The 17189-nt window shown below is 42.6% G+C and overlaps 1 protein-coding gene across 1 annotated transcript in view; it reads right to left on the reverse strand.

Annotated features, from left to right (window-relative positions):
* Positions 1-7041: 7041 nt before the first annotated feature.
* Positions 7042-17189, reverse strand: part of LOC112448828 (uncharacterized) — a 123514-nt gene continuing 113366 nt past the window's right edge. Inside the window, exons 3-4 of the transcript XR_003037259.2 lie at positions 16298-16675; positions 7042-15984 (exon numbers count right to left, since the gene is read on the reverse strand). The gene's annotated coding sequence lies outside the window, so the exon portion shown is untranslated. The remainder of the gene's footprint in view (positions 15985-16297; positions 16676-17189) is intronic.

Genomic DNA, 17189 nt, shown 5'->3' on the forward strand with positions numbered 1-17189 from the left:
ACACTAAACTCAGTGAATGATTAAACCAAAACCATCCTGTTCCAAGGCTCAAAGCAAACCTCTCAGCCCATTACATTTTAAAGACTGCTCATAGTCAGCAGCCTTCAGATTTATGTAACCCAAGTTATATACAGTAGAAGCACGTGCTCATTATATAACAAATGTTCATGTGAATTGGTTCAAATAGGGCAGGTAAATTAGATGTTGAAAATCAGCACCCAAGGGCTCCCAACAGCTTTAAACACATGCTGTTTACAGTCATAACAAGGGGATAATTTGGGTTTTTTTTTTCTTATACTCTCCAATAATAACGGACATAATTGAGTGTCTACAGAATGCCAAGCACTCTGCCCTGTGACTCAGCTTTGAAGAGAGGTCAGACTACTTGGTCTATGACATTCGACAAGCTTCTTGGCCATGAATCACTTATTTACACATCCATCAATCAGAGGTGGTTTTATATATACATGAAAATGCCAAGTCACTTCAGTCATGTCCAACTCTTTGCAACACTATGTACTGTAGCCCACCAGGCTCCTCTGTCCATGGGATTCTCCAGGCAAGAATACTGGAGTAGGTTGCTGTTTCCTTCTCCAGGGGATCTTCCCAACCAGGAGATCGAACCCATGTCTCTTATGTCTCCTGCATTGGCGGGCAGGTTCTTTAACACTAGATCCACCTGGGATGCCCCACTCCCCTTATCCAATTTTATTTACTCCCCTGGCCAGCAGGGGAACTTGGTCTGATTAGAATCCCTATTTAGCAGGGGAGGAGACTGGAGCCCACTACCAACCTGTCATAGCACTTAAACAGAAGAGGGTCTTCAGTGAAGAGTTCCTCAAAGGCACATCTCCATTTTGCACAGGTTATCCCACTGGCAGTTCACACGGGTCTTCTGACTTCTCTGCTTTTCCTTCTGGCTGCCTGCCATCTGGCACTTTCTCTGCTAATTAGCACCTCAACCACGGTACAGCAGGGGAAATCCAGAAGGGTGAGCCTCGGTGGTTAGCAGCTGAATTGCGTGGTTTAAAAGCTTTGGGGGAAAGGTTTTTTGTTTTTTTTTTTAAAGTTTGATAAAAGAAGAGGTGTCACATCTCAGCGGTTACAGGGGCATTTTAAATTATATTTGAAGTTCAGATGTCTATTATCCAGGCTTCCAACTAATAGGTAGTTGAGAATGGATCGTTACAGTTAAGAAGTGTTCTGATCTTTGGGGTGATTAAAGTTCATTTGTATGCTGAGGCATTGAGAATGCTTCTCAAAATCATATCAGAACTCTTATTCATCCTAGCCATTACCACCGAACTGCTTACTCTATATATTTATGCTCTTTCATTAGCAAGGAGTTTGATGTGCAATAGTGTTCATTCTTTGCTGAGATGGAATGGCAGGCATTCTGTACCCAGCCAAGTGGAAGATTCAAAAAGGTTAAATAGAGGATTCAAAGACATTGGATCAGTCCCTTGGAATTCAAGATCAGACTCTGTACATCCCTACATCCCATGTTAGCCCAGCCCAAGAATGCACGCGTAGGAGAGGTAGTGTATGTTTTTTAAACTGATTTTCCATGGAGGTGAGAGAAAAATCACTCAAGAAATCCCATAACTTGAATTTCAAAATCCAGTAAAATCTCTGCATTCACTCCCAACACATAGCCTGCACTCTCCTTTTGTTTTCAGCTGAGTCCTTATCTATCATCTCAAACAATACAGTGAACTAAATTAACAAGGGCCACCAAGCTTGTAAAAACCAACCATGCAAACACATGAAGAAGTGCTACTACCCCAATGGCATTCCAGACAACAGTTTGGGAAAATGAGGGAAAGGCTTTAAAATGCTCATCAACTTTGATTTAGTAATTGCACTTCTTTTAAAGTCCATTCTTATAAAACAATTTATAAATGCAAATAAGGGATTTCCCTGGTGGTCCAGGATATAAGATCCCCTTTCCAATGCAGGGGACTTGGGTTTGATCCCTGGCCAGGGAACCAAGATCCCATGGGTGGAGAAGCAATTAAGCCCATGTGCTGTAACTACTGAGCCCACGTGCCACAACTAGAGATTCCCTGCCCGGCATTGAAGGATCCCATGTGACGCAACTAAGACCCGAGGCAGCCAAGTAAATAAATAGGTATAAAAAGTAAATAAAGGCAAAGCAATGTTTTTGTGGTGTTTGCATAGATGATAGACAATATTGGAAACAGTGACTGTTCCCCAAATGGGCATGGTTAAATTAATCTATTCAATAAATAATTATTGTGCAGGTACTTGGTGCAAAACTATTCCAGGCAGTTCTTCCCTGGTAACAGAAAAGGGGGAGGGCACGTGGGTACAGGGGTCCTGGGGTGGGTGAAAGTAGAAGACACAGCTGGGGACGTTCTCGTTTCTTCATGTCGCTGTCATAATTTGTGATAAAGCCCACCAGTCAAATATTCCTTAGCTCCTAAAAACTGTCACATGAAAAGACATCACACATGCCTGCATATGTGTGTGTGTTGTAAGCGACTGCAGATCTGAAGTGCTGGAAATGAAGTGTACTGGTGTCTGCAACTAACTAGGGAATGTATATGATAATAGACTGAGGAATGGCTCAGTGGATAGGTATTAATGGAAACATAAGCTACAACAAATATAGCAAAATGACAATGAGAAAATCTGGATGTGACTAGATGGGTGTCCACCTCACAATTATTTCAACTTTTCTGTATGTTTGAAAGTTTCTAACCTATAAAACCAAGGAAAAACACATTTTACGTACAAGTCCACACAAACGTGCATATGTACAAAAATATACAATGTACTCACCTTTTGGTAATAACTGAGTGCTTTTTTTTAAACTCTGTTTTATGCATTTGTGTATGTTACCTCCACCATAAGGTCCTGCTTCCAACTTGTTAGTGAGAATTTAGCCTCCCTGAAGTGGTCCTCACTTGCTTCTGGAGGCTGCCTTGACTGTGCTCTGGAATAAATTCTCTTCTCCCAAATCCTAGTCAGGAGGCCTCTGTGTTAGCTCACTCTGTGACAGCCCACGCTCCCAGGCACGTGTGGCCTCTCCTACCTGGAACTGCTTCTGCCTTACTTCCCCGGGCCTGCCACACAATACCTGAGGCACAGGTGTCTCTACAAACCTGCAGGCAAATCTCAGCTCCAACACCTACCAGCTGTGGGGCCCTTGGCGAGTTGCTTACCCCCTCTGGACTTTAGTTCCCTAACCTACAAAATTGGGAAAATATGAGTACCTAACTCATGATGTTGCTGAGAGGACCAAATGAGTTTCCATCTAGTATTCAGAACAGTGGGCTTCCCTTGTAGCTCAGTCAGTAAAGAATCTGCCTGCAATGCAGGAGACCTGGGTTCGATTCCTGGATTGGGAATATTCCTTGGAGAAGGAAATGGCAACCCACTCCAGTGTTCTTGCCTGCAGAATCCCATGGACAGAGGAGCCTGGCAGGCTACAGTCCATGGGGTCACAAGAGTCGGACACGACTTAGCGACTAAACCTCAACCACCACCATTCGGAACAGTACCCGGAATATAAGGAGCACTATGTCAGTGTATTATTATTATTGTCAATATCAATACCACTACCATCATTGCCGCCATATCTACTGCGACCACCACCCAGACAGCAACATGCAAGAAGATATAGAGCATTCTGGGACAATGGAGGGGAAATGGTATGGATAGAATTGTTTCTAATACTGTCTCAGGTCAAGGGTCACCTGAGCATCTCTTCCAAGGCCAGATCCCAGGTGCCTGACTTGCACTCTGACCCCACAGACCATGGCAGGTCACCTGCCACTACATCACATCACGCTGCTCTCTGCCTCAGAGACTGATCACTGACCTCGAGGAGTTTGTTCTACAAGAAGGCAAACTTCTAAAACATGAGTAAGGCCCATCTCTTGAGTTCTCCTTTCTTGCTTTAAGATATACATCTTCTGGAGATAATGAGAAACTGGGCATTCACTCAATGGCAAACCCTTCCCTACCTACCAGGGCTCAGTCTGATCTCAAAACCTTCAAAAGCCAATCATAAAGCAGTCTGACAAAGATGTCTTTCCCAAAGTCCCTGCTCTGTAGACTTACGGCAGCCCTTATGTTAAATCTATTTTCCAAATTTGATGCAATTAATGGGCGCCACTTTCACAATGAACAGAAAATGGTGGGTGCATCCCCAGTATTAAAGTACTGCAGGATTCTATAGGGCACTTTCTATTGCAAAGCCTGCAAGTGCTCACTGGTGAGCCTGATAGGGTTTGTATCACAATTTGCACCAGGACGATCCCACTCCTTCTAGGAAATACTTGTCAGAAGTCGTAGACGTTGTTTTTCTGAGATGTAAAAACAACAGCACTTTGCTATTTTTACCAGTTCCATCTTTGCCCGGCCTCTCAGAGTCAATAATTTGAACTGAGGCAAAAATAAGAGATTACTTTTGTATTCAAAATTTACATGCTCAAAAGCCTAACCTTTGCCAAAAGAAAAAAAAAAATTTAAGTAGAAAAGAATCGCTAATTTCTAGCACAGAAATGTCATTCAAACCCTTAAATTCAAAACAACTTATACTTTTCCAAGTTCCACTGCTTTTTTCCAAGTAAACAAAGATATCTTTTTTCCTACATTGTTTCCACCCAGCTTTTGAAACATGCCCAGTAAATTTTTCAAATATGACATATTTTATGTGTTTCCAGGTGCTAAGAAATGCCAGGAAACCAACCCAGGGAGTAAAAAATGTTCATAGATCTGGTTGGTGAGAAAGAGTAAATAACAACCTTTCTACCTTCCAGCAAATGTAAAATTCTTCATCATTCTTCAAGCACCAGTTTAAATAGCCATCAAAACTCTTATTTAGTTATGTCAGGGATGCAACTCAAAGGTGCGAGCAAAGAATTGCATCTCTCTTTGTGAATATACAAATAAGTGCATTAGTGACTCAATCAGTGGCTTACCTGTCAGCAGAGAAGATGTTTTGGCATCTCTCTCTCTCTCTCTTTTTTTCCTGGATTCACCAGGATGCATGTAGAACTTCCCACCCCAGGGATTGAACCCATGTGCCCTGCATTGGAAGCGCCGAGTGTTAACCACTGGACCACCATGGAAATCTGAGAAGATGATTGGAATCAAACAAAAATCTTGGTGTATAAGAGCTAGAAGGGCCCCAGAGGATCATTTCATCAAAAACCAGAGAGGTGACCAGCTCACTCTAGCTCACACAGCAGGCTGGTCCCAGTGGGATGTGCCATCTTGGCCTCCCTCCCCTCCTAGTAGGACCTCTCTACTGTACCGGGCAGTTAGGACTCAACCACTGAGAGAAGAAATACTTAAAGATTTCTTTTCCCATCCATTGTTCTCATGGAATACAATTTGGTGTGTAATATCTTTCTTACATCTTCTCCCTACAGAGGTTAACAGCTATATTTTGGAAGAATTCATTCTAGCATCATATTCTCTGCTAAAAGCAAGTGCCAATGTATCAATAAGACTCTAAGTAATGGCTGGAGAGTGTCCTACTGAGGTTGCTGTGCCCGCACATGAAATTTCAAACCCAATAGATTTACATCTTTCGAGAAGCAAAAATAAATGAGGTGACTCCCTGACCGTATCCCAAGCCAGTGACTAAACATTTTCTTGGATCTTACTTGAGCAGTCCCTAGAAATTTTTCTCAACATAGACCTCGTATTCTACTTTTCTTTTAGGTTTTATTTTTGCAAGAGAAGATAAGAGCCTGGGACCAAATACCTATTCTGCAAAACCATTTTTTCAGGGAAAACAGCTTTAGGACCAAAGGAGACCTCAGAGCCTGGCCTTCCATTTTCTGGCCCCTCCGGTCAGCTGGGAATCACAGGCATCAGCCACAAACACTGCCCCTCTGGCATTTGCTGTTGTTTAGTTGCTAAGTCCTGTCCAACTCTCTGCAACTTTGTGGACTATAGCCCACCAGGCTCCTCTGTCTATGGGATTCTCCAGGCAAGAATACTGGAGAGGGTAGCCATTTCCTTCTCCAGGGGATCTTCCCAACCCAGGGATCAAACCCGCACCTCCTGCTTGGAAGGAAGATTCTTTCCTAGAATACCGAGCAATACTTAACTCATTTTTCAAGACAAACCATTCCATCCTGGGACTGTTATTAGAACACTTTCTCTCAAAGAATCCAATCAAAGTTTATCCCCTGAGGTTGCAAAGGCTGAATAAACTCCCTAATGCAGCTCTTCAAACATTGGAAAATAATGCCAAGCTCTTTGTACAACCTGTGCACCCAGCTTCTTGAGCCACACTTCATTTGAGAGATCTGGGTGAGATTGAGAACGCCCACATGCAGGGTCTATGCATGATCCACTGGTGCAGTCACATAAAGGCTTCCTGAGTGTAGCAGAAGCACAGTAAATATTTGTCAAACAAACAGATGAATAACTCAGTGCATCTGAAAACCTTCTCCTTTCTTCGTTGACTGTTCGGCAAACAGGTATAGAGGACATAATAATGTTCTTGTATAAGCAACAGGGATGAAAGTTAAGTAAGAAATAGTTTGTCCTCCCAAGGAATCCATGGCTTACAAAGACACTGTCAATAATGACTATTAGATTAAAGGACAGTATGTGCTGTAACACAACATACAAAGTGTGCAGATGTTCTTAAGGGTCTTGAGGGATAGGCAGAGCTTCCCCAAGCAACATATAGAGAAACTAATTCCAGAGTGACCAGCAGGGGCAAACTCCCAGTGATCCCTCTGGGCTAACATGACCCATTTCCTTTCTACCAGTAGCCCCACAGGTGAACACAACTCTCTACTTAGAGCCTTGGCCGTGCACATCACAAGAAAAACAACATTTCTTTTAAAAAGTCATAATGCTTCTAATGGACTTCCCTCGTGGCTCAGATAGTTAAGAATCCGCCTAAGATGCAGGAGACCTGAGTTCGATCCATAGGTCGGAAGGATCCCCCGGAGAAAGGAATGGCTACTCACTCCAGTATATTTGCCTGGAGAATTCCATGGACAGAGGGGCCTGGTGGGCTACAGTCCATGGGGTAGCACAGAGTTGGACACAACTAAGTGACTAACACACACACAGACACACACACACACAGTACTTCAAATAATGCATTTCCCTTTTGAATTGATTTTCCTGGTAGCCATGACCCATAGCTGGTTTCTAGGAAGTGCACAGTCCTCTCAAACCACTGAAACACTGATTTCAGTAGCTACTTTTTGCTGAGTCCCATGCCTGCCAAGCTGCATGGTTACAAAGGACTAATTTTTCATTTTCCTCAAACACAGACATTTGCATTTCCACTACTACATTTTGTTCCTCGCTCTCAATTCACGCTCCCAGCCACCACCACTGAACCCTATCATAGTGTCGGTCCTTTCCTTGGTGAAGAATGCGGAGTACTGAGATTCTGCACTGTACAATCAGGAAATTTGGGAGAGAGTAAAACTGGGAATTTTGGTGAGACAAGCATTCCAAAAGCAGCTGTCATTTCTGAATTTGCCACGTTACTCTGGAGTGTAGTCCGTATCCACATCACTTCTGTTGTAGGGAAGAAAGCCACCAAGGCACAATGACTATACCTCGCATATCTGGAGCGGCCCCAATGTCTCATATTCTGTCTGCTTCATTGTCTGTAAAATCATTAAAATGTGCTAGAAATCACAGTATTTTTTTCTGTATTTGCTGCCTCTCCTAGATCATCTTTCCTCATAAACATTCCCTGTGTCTTTTGTCAGATTATTCATCCCCAATTTTCTCTGAAAATCTTATTAGAGAAGACTTGAATGATGTCCCTTGAAAAGTCCTTTAAAGAGCCAGTGAGACCTAGAGCTAGAAGTGAACTAGAGATCTAGGCGAACTGCCTTCCAGCTCTTCCTTCTCCAAGAGTTTGCCAGGTAAAAGGGACCAAGCTGACAGATTTCCTTTTCCACTGCAAAATATGCCTTGTTATTCTATTTCTATTTTTTTTCCCAAAGGGGTGGGAATGGGATGGGAAGAGGAGATGGGAAACCACATTTACTATCTCTTTTCTGTATCACAGAGTTTTGTATACATTTGTTGTTATTGCTGCTCAATTGCTCAGTTGTGTCCGACTCTTTGCAACCCCATGGACTGTAGCCCACCAGGTTCCTCTGTCCATGGAATTCCCCAGGCAAGAATACTGGAGTGGGTTGCCGTTTCCTCCTCCAGGGGAACTTCCTGACCCAGGGATCGAACCCATATCTCTTGCACTGCTGGTGGATTCTTTACCACCAAGTCACCTGGAAAGCCCATTGTACACATAAACGTGTTCAATCCTCATCCTTTTGAGGTGAACAGAAACATCCCTTTTTACAGACAGAGAATAACGAGGCTTAAAGAATTTTAGTCACCTTTCCCAACACCATAAAGCCCAGGTCTGCTGGGCTTTGAAACCCATATCTTCCCATGTACTATGTACATGACAACCATGAAAAATCTAAACTTGGAAACAATCTTGGAGAATAGCTGCTCCACACACTTTATTTGGAGGCCCAGAGAGGGTTAGAGACATTGGCAACACTCTGGACTTCATTAATGGCAGAACCAGAAATTAGGTCCTGAAACCCACCCCCTCTACCCTTCCTCCTACACCGCAGAAGCTCAAACTCAGAGAACTATGCACTGGGATGGACCGACTACCAGAGGTTTCCCCAGAACACAAGAAGAAAAGGGGCTCATAACCTGGAGAACAATATTATAAGAGGGCAGCAAAAATGAAGTGAGAGCAAAAATTTGTAAATAATCCAATGTCAGATCTAAAACATAAAGACAGAGATACTGATGACAGATAAAAAAGTGTATGAATTTAACTATGCACAAAAATCCAAAGTCAACTAGGTGGGCAAGCTTGGCGGGGGTCTTCTGTGCAGTTCCTTTCTCTGAATTCTATCAAAATATTGCCTGAACCAGAAAATCATTATAATGATTCCCTGATAAGATGTCTGAATGGACAGTTTGGGATGGAAAAAATGAGGTCATCCTGAAGAATTCCATCTGATATGCAATATTGTGAACCAGAGGTTAATTTCCTGGGGATTTTTAACAATTAATCTCTCCCATATGGCAAATGAACAATAAAAAAAAAAAAAAAAGTTCCTTATACAAAACCATCTAAATGGAAAATACACATAACAGAAGAATTATCCAAAAAAAATTGTTCTAGAAACAACATACAAGTGACAAAAGCAAGTTCCTTACAAATGATGGAAATATTTGAATATGGAAAAGTTCCAAGATATATTTTCCTTTTCCAAGCTGAACAAAGCAGGAGAATCTAGAGGAGGTGGTCTGTAGAAGGGTATGATTTTTATTTACATGGATTTTTCAAAATGTAGTGTGCTGATGGAAATGCTACTTATAATTAATTAGCAAATAAGAAATTAGAAAATAAGAACAGTCCTTGGAGTCAGTCTTCTGTTGTAGCAGGGTCTTTGCCTTTAACGTGATCATTGGTAGTTAAAATCACTGGATTAGGTTTTTCCCAGATGAGCCAAGAGGCATTTATAATTCTCTTCTCTCCAAAAGTAAACCACAATCAAAACTAGGTCGCAGATGCTGTTTGAAAATAATGATTAACATCTGCATAGCCCAGTTATGGCTAAAAGAGCAAATCCACATCCATTATCTCATTTGATGCACATGAGAATTTGTGAGGCAGATATTATTATTCTCCCATCAAGGCTCAGAATTTGAATGACTTGGCCAAGGACATATAATGGGAAAGTGACAGAACTGGGATTCTTCCTTTTCCTGAATTGTGCGCATCAAATACACCATCAATAGAACTATAATGTGCTCAGTTGCTCAGTTGTGTCTGACTCTTGGTGACCCCATGGGCTGTAGCCGACCAGGCTCCTCTGCCTTTGAAATTTTCCAGGCAAGAATATTGGAGTGGGCTGCCATTTCCTGCTCCAGGGGATCTTCCTGACCCAGGGATTGAACCCACATCTCTTGCATTGCAGGCAGATTCTTTACCACCAGCACCACCTGGGAAGCCCCATCAACAGAACTATAACCACCCACCAAATACCTGTGAGGCCAAATCCTCCTGGAATCCAACTAATCAGGATCTGAAGTGGTCTGTTTTTGTTTATTTGGTTTTGGGGGGTGAGGGGAGCTTTGGAGAGCACTTACTTTAAAGATAGAAGATGTGAACAAATATCCTCTGAGTATTATGCAAACTCCTACAGTTTGATCTGATCTCCTACACTTTTCTGGATAATCTTCAGTGGTTCCAATAAAGTTAATTATCACAAAACAAAAATTGATTTTCTTCAACATAGTGTTTCATTATTTTGTGAATTTGGTCACAATATTTTTTTTAATATTTATAATTTTTTAAAGGTGAAACCAGAAATATTTTCTGGTTAATCAAAAAAGTGAATTAATGAGAAATGATGTTTTTCATGAACTAAAGTGTCATGAGATTATCCTTGAGTCTATTGACAAATATTGACAGGGTTCTCTTTCAGCCTTTCACTTATTTCTCATATTCAGAGCTAACTACAGCCAGAAAATGAGATGTCTGTTAGGAATAACTTTTGGTCATTTTTTTCATATGTATTTGTGCTTAAATGTTGGAACTTGGGCATTTAAAACTCAGAATTGGGAAGGGGCGGGAAAGATCCCTGTACCAGGTAGCGTTCTTTAAAAAGTTCACGGAGAGAAATGAAAGATTTCAAGAATTTCTCCAAAGGGAAGGTTCCTTAGTCCTACAATCCCTTTTGGTGGAAAACAGCTAATTTTGGACACTTTGGTTCCACATAGTGTCTGCAAACAAACCTCCAAGTAGAAGTCTTGAATAATGTAACAGCGATGAAATGTAATAAGAGAAAACTTCATTAGAATTCAAAGAAGGCTTTTCCTTCCAAAAGGTTCTGCACTTAAAATCAGAGTATAATTTTGTTTACAAAGAAAGAGAGATATTCCAAAATGAAACAGATTTGATATACGATCCTCAGAAGCAAATATTCCCCAGGCTATAAAGGCAATAAACTTGAGAGAAAATGATTTTATATGGAAAAAAAAAAAACCCCCAGAGATAAAGGAACATATAATTAAAGTTGGGTCTAGGCAGTACCAAGTTTGAAATAACAAAATTGATCAAATAACCAAGATTTGTCATCTTCATGCCAATAAAACACTGTGGCTAACTCCCCTTCCCACTAAATTATTTAATTGATGTTGGTAACCTATTAGCTTGCTCGGCTGCCATAACTAAATACCAAAGGCTGGGTGGCTTAAACAACAGAAACTTGTTTTCTCACAGGTCTGGAGGCTTCTCATCTGCATGAGAGGGTTGGATGGCATCACCAACTCGATGGACATGAGTTTGAGCAAGCTCCAGGAGTTGGTGATGGACAGGGAAGCCTGGTATGCTGCAGTCCAAGGAGTAGCAAAGAGTTGGACACATGACTGGGCAATTGAACTGAACTGAACTGAACTGAACTGGAGGCTTCAAGTCCAAGCTCAAGATACTGGCAGGTTTGGTTTCTCCCGAGGCCTCTCTTCTTGATTTGACAGATGGTCTCACTGTGTCTGCGCATGGTCACCCCTCAGTCTATGTGTCCGTGTTTAATCTCCTCTTCTCAGAAGGACGCTAGTCTTACTGGATAAGGCCCACTGTAGAGCCTCATTTCACCATAGTTAACTTTTTAAAGGCCCTGTCTCCCCATGCAGCCATATTCTGAGGTCCTGGGCAATTAGGACTTCAACCTGCGAATTTGGGCAGACACCATCCAACCCATAACACTCCATCCTCTGGTCCCACAAGATGTACGTTCTTCTCACATATAAAATACACTCACCTCATCCTAACAGCCTCTAAATTCTTAATCCATTCCAGCACCAACTCTAAGTTCAAAATCTCATCTGAATATAGACCCCATGGACTGTAACCTGCCAGAATCCTCCATCCATGGAATTCTCCAGGCAAGAATACTGAAGTGGGTTGCCATGCCCTCCTCAAGTGGATCTTCCCAACCCAGGGACTCAACCCAGGTCTCCCACATTGCAGGCAGATTCTTTACCATCTGAGCCACCAGGGAAACCCAAGAATACCAGAGTGGGTAGCCTATTTCTTCTGCAGAGGATCTTCCAGACCCAGGAATTCAACCGGGGTCTCCTGCATTTCCAGATGTAAGTGTTGCTGCTGCTGCTAAATCGCTTCAGTCATGTCCGACTCTGTGTGACCCCATAGATGGCAGCCCACCAGGCTCCCCCGTCCCTGGGATTCTCCAGGCAAGAACACTGGAATGGGTTGCCATTTCCTTCTCCAATGCGTGAAAGAGAAGTCACTCAGTCATGTCCAACTCTTTGCAACTCCATGGACTGCAGCCTACCAGGCTCCTCCGCCCATGGGATTTTCCAGGCAAGAGTACTGGAGTGGGTTGCCATTGCCTTCTCCGAGATGTAAGTGTTAACCTCATCTAAAAAATATTTTCACAGGATGATCTGAAATAACATCTAACCAAATACCCAAGTATTGTGGTCTAGGCAAGTTGACACATAAAATAAAATTAACCTGGACAGTGACCCATGTTATGTATTTCCTAGTCCTCATACTAAACTCATTCTAAGGGCCAGAGGTGAACTTGAACCCAGAAATGAGGAAAAAACATGGAATCCTGAAAAGAGTCCTGAATGTGGAGTCAACAGAGATATGTCTCTGCTAATTGAATGGCTATATGATGCATCTGCTGTCCATTTTTTAATTTATAAAATGGGATTAAAATTTAAAAAACCCTCATCAGGGATCAAATGCGATAATCAAGTATGAAACACTTCAAAGTGTTGTTTATTAATGATAATATTAATTGATATTATCAGGAGATTACCGCCTCACTCTTTAAATGGAGAAATACAAAGTCTGGAAGGCATAGAACTTGGATGTCTACCTTGGTCAACACCATGACACCTCGTATGGGTAGTTAGGTGCCATCTTTCTTGCTCTTTCCCCTCTTTGAAGCCCAAACTCAAGGTATCACCGTGGACATTGAAGTTCTACGGCAGTAAAAGCTTTCTTAAAGCTAAGTATGAGCAGAAGGAAACGTCAAGTCCTCCTTGGCTAGTGATGCTGCTTCTGTTCTGACGACATTGGACCAGCTCCACTGACAGGCAGTAGGTTTGAGAAAAATGGTCTCCAACATGGAGATTCTATAAAATGTAATCAAAGTCACATATGTGGAAAGAGAGACCATCATTGCTAGTAAATAGTCTCTTTTTAAGTGAGGGAAAAACTTTTCCCTGCTCCACAGTTTGTGATATGAGGAAGAAATCATAATTTAACTCTGCCTTCTGACATCAGTGAGATAGTGATCTAGGTAGGGCATTTTTATATAGTTTTAACCTTCTGGAGATCAGTCCTGGGTGTTCATTGGAAGGACTGATGCTGAAGCTGAAACTCCAATACTTTGTCCACCTCATGCAAAGAGTTGACTCATTGGAAAAGACTCTGATGCTGGGAGGGATTGAGGGCAGGAGGAGAAGGGGACGACAGAGGATGAGATGGCTGGATGGCATCACCAACTCGATGGACATGAGTTTGGGTAAACTCCAGGAGCTGGTGATGGACAGGGAGGCCTGGCGTGCTGTGATTCATGGGGTCGCAAAGAGTCGGACATGACTGAGCGACTGAACTGAACTGAACTGAACTGAACCCTCTGGAAAGAAAAGAACAGAAGAATCAGCTGCCTCACTCTGGGCTCTCTTACCATATATTGTCTCTCACTTAACCATTCCTCAAATCCTACAGCATAGAAATGATCTCTACAAGGGAAAGCTATAGGGGTTGCCAACAATTTGGAAATTAGAGAATAAATAGCAGAGTTAGTAATAGCACTGCAAATACCAGGTCAGAGCTGGGATGTTGAAAGATAACTGGGAAAAAATAGAATGGTTTATAAGCCAAGGTATTAATAACTGGTGACATTAATATAACTCAAGTTAAGCAGAGGAGCACTCGGTCATTCCTGGAAGTGGAGAGTCACAGGGTAGTAATGACCAGGGGAGATGGAATCCAGGTCTAAGGGTCAGTCTGTCCAACCTCTGTGCCAAAAGTTAGTCCCTTTATGCAAATGGGGGCCAGAGGCCACTAGAGTCCAAGACCATGGGACACTTGCATTGCATAACTACCTAATCATACTCTGTATTTTCATCAAGGAACCTTCCAATTATAATTTATTCTCCAGTGTAACTTGACAACAAGAAGAGAAGGTGCCATTTGGGTCACTGCAAGTATTTTGGCCGTTGTGTGAGGTGTGACTCCCATTCTCACTTAATACATTGACACCATGGTGTTTTACATAAGCCTTTATAAGTTTGGTTAATGTGAGTCTGCCCCAAGAGATGGTGCATAATCTTGGTGAATTGATTCAACCAGAAAGCTAAAGGTTATACCTTAAGCCATAAAAATTGTGCCTCAACACTAATCACCTTGTGAAACATCTCAGCAGCCTGACGATAGCTTCCATTCAGTCTTTCCAGGCACAATCCCATTTGCATGCTCACCCACTTACTTTCCTTGAGCCTGAGTTTTCCTTTCTGCAAAGTAAGGCTATGCTCGCCACAAATTAAATCAGACAGTGTGTCACGTCTGATTCTTTGTGACCCCATGGACAGTAGCCCACCAGGCTCCTCTGTCCCTGGAATTCTCCAGGCAAGAATACTGGAGTGGGTAGCCATTTCCTTCTTCAGGGAATCTTCCCAACCCAGGAATTGAACCCTCTCCTTGCACTGAAGGCAGACTCTTTACCTTCTGAGTCACCAGGGAAGCCCCAATGTAAATAAAGTAGATAGCAAAGGCCACGAACATATGAACTCGACTGCAGGAACTCAGTTAGTGTTAATCCCCTTTGCTTCCGGCCCCATGAAGGCATTTTTCTGGAAGCTGAAATTAGGGAACACACTCTCCAAAGACTCTCATTCCTCTACATCAAAAGTGCTCCACTTTCTAAGGAAGGCATCTTCATTCAATCCAAAGTTACCAATTGTCAGAACTTCTCCCTTATCTGGAATTCCCCCTAAAGAAATATAGGTCATATCAGTGTACAGTTAGTGATTAGCAGCACTTATGAGTTTAACAAATGTGCGAGAGGCAGAAGCAGTCCTGAGACCAAGGAGACTGACTCATAATAATGACATGGACATCAAGGGAACTGCCAGTGGGTCTGCAGGGTCTGGAAGAGATCCACTGGCTCCAGGCAGAGGACTTCACACAGTGAAGTGCTGAAGGCATATGGTCTGGGGACCGTGATAGTTGGGAATACCCTGGGATCAGAGACGCTCTCAGGGCCATAGAAGGCATTCCTGTCCTCTTGGTCATAGACTCAATAATAAAATGGGTTATTGCTGCTCTGGACAAATTTGGAGTTGAAGACATGGTGAAAAGCAAGGAAAACCTCCAAGGCCACTTCCTCCCGGGGTATATGCTTTGACGTCCAAGTTGGCCAGGTTGATGGAATAGTAACCCTTGAAGCATGCTGTCTATGACACGGATGAACTCCTCCTTCACTTCTTGAATGTTTCAAGATGTATCTTTATAGTGACAAACTAAAATGAAGATTAATGGGCAGAGGGAAACCCAGAGCCAAATCTAACCCCAACAGGAACCAAGCAGCAGAGCACGGAGGAGCCGCCCTGAGAGCTCAGCTGGGAGGCTGCCCAGATGATCAGTCAGCAATGGAAAGAATCCATCTCCCCTGGCAGGAACTACCTCCCTCTCACCTCCCGAGAAGGAGACGCATTTCCTAGAATAGAGGCAAAATCTCCCCAGGTCCAAGGTCACAGACACCTCTGTCCAACTTGGCTTCCGTTTACACACAAGGAAATAAGGACACTGACGCAGTTTAACTGAAGATGAAATGGAGGTGGTCCAAGTATAAGTTTGGGCCATGAAGGTTCTTTCCAAATCTGGTCTCAGAGTTTCGGGTTTCTCCACTGATTTAGCCCAAGTTCTCAATGAAAACGAGCCTGGAGGTGGGAGAGGTGGAAAATTAGAGATGAAGTGAGCAGAGTATAAGACGAGACTCAAGAGAGCAAGCTTTGCAGTCAGACGACACAGGCTTCAGAACCCAGATGCACTAATAATGACTATGTGATCTTAAGCAAGTAACTTAACCTCTCTGAGCCTCAGTCTCCCGTGCAGCAAAAGCAAGCCCGACATTAGCTTCCCCACCAAGCTGTTGTGCAGATTACATGAGATAACATATGCAAAGGTGCATAACACAGACTTGATCATAGTAGACATGAGCCAAGTGTCAGTCTCCTTCCTTTTCCAAATTACCTTTTTAGAATTGCTGAAGGCATTCACATCGAACAGCACTGCTGAGATGGGTGTCTTCAATTATCCTTTATAGAGAATTTAAAACATATGGGAGGAAGATATTGATCACCATCTGCCAAAATTATTTTTGTGGAAGGAAAATTCAGACTCACTCCAGACCCATACTGTCCTCTCAGCTGCAGGTGTGCGTAGCAAGACTCTGACACCGTTAACTTGAGTATATGCATTAGGACATTAATACAATTCGGGGAGCCACTTCATTCAGGTCAGAGCTGTGAGTGGCACCCTCTTCTGTAGAATCACTCCATTGGGTATGTATCAACACGTTGGAAAATGTCAGACTGAGGAGAGGAAGTTTTCTCTCTGGAATGTGAACACCTGGTGTGAGAAAATCGAACAGAAAGGTGATGGCAGAGAAAGAGACTAATTCTAATTCTTTCTGTATAATACAATCAAGTGACACTGAGCAAAGCAATAGATCTTCCTTTTAACATTTTTATTTGGTACATATTAAATGGCCTTTCATAACAATCTGTGGGGCATATTTGCACTGAAATGTTTTCTCAAATGCGCATAAGTAAAGAACATTAAAAACCCCCTACCATCATGCAACTCTGTCTGTAGAGAGACTGTGAAGTCACAGTGAGGTCAGAGAGAAAATCAGTAATTACTGACTCTATATTCTGTGCCTGCCACAGTGTTTGGGTCTTAGAGATGTGTCACTTGAACTTCACGGTACCTTTGAAACCGTTTACCACAGATTGGGAATTGAACCCACGTGCTGGACTCAAACCCAGCCAAAATCCAGTCTGGGACTTGAATCCACTATGGTTGGCACTCAGTCAGTTCAGTTCAGTCACTCAGTCATGTCTGACTCTTTGCAACTCCATGG

Source organism: Bos taurus, chromosome 11 (assembly GCF_002263795.3).
Source record: "Bos taurus isolate L1 Dominette 01449 registration number 42190680 breed Hereford chromosome 11, ARS-UCD2.0, whole genome shotgun sequence".
Taxonomy (NCBI): Eukaryota; Metazoa; Chordata; class Mammalia; order Artiodactyla; family Bovidae; genus Bos; species Bos taurus.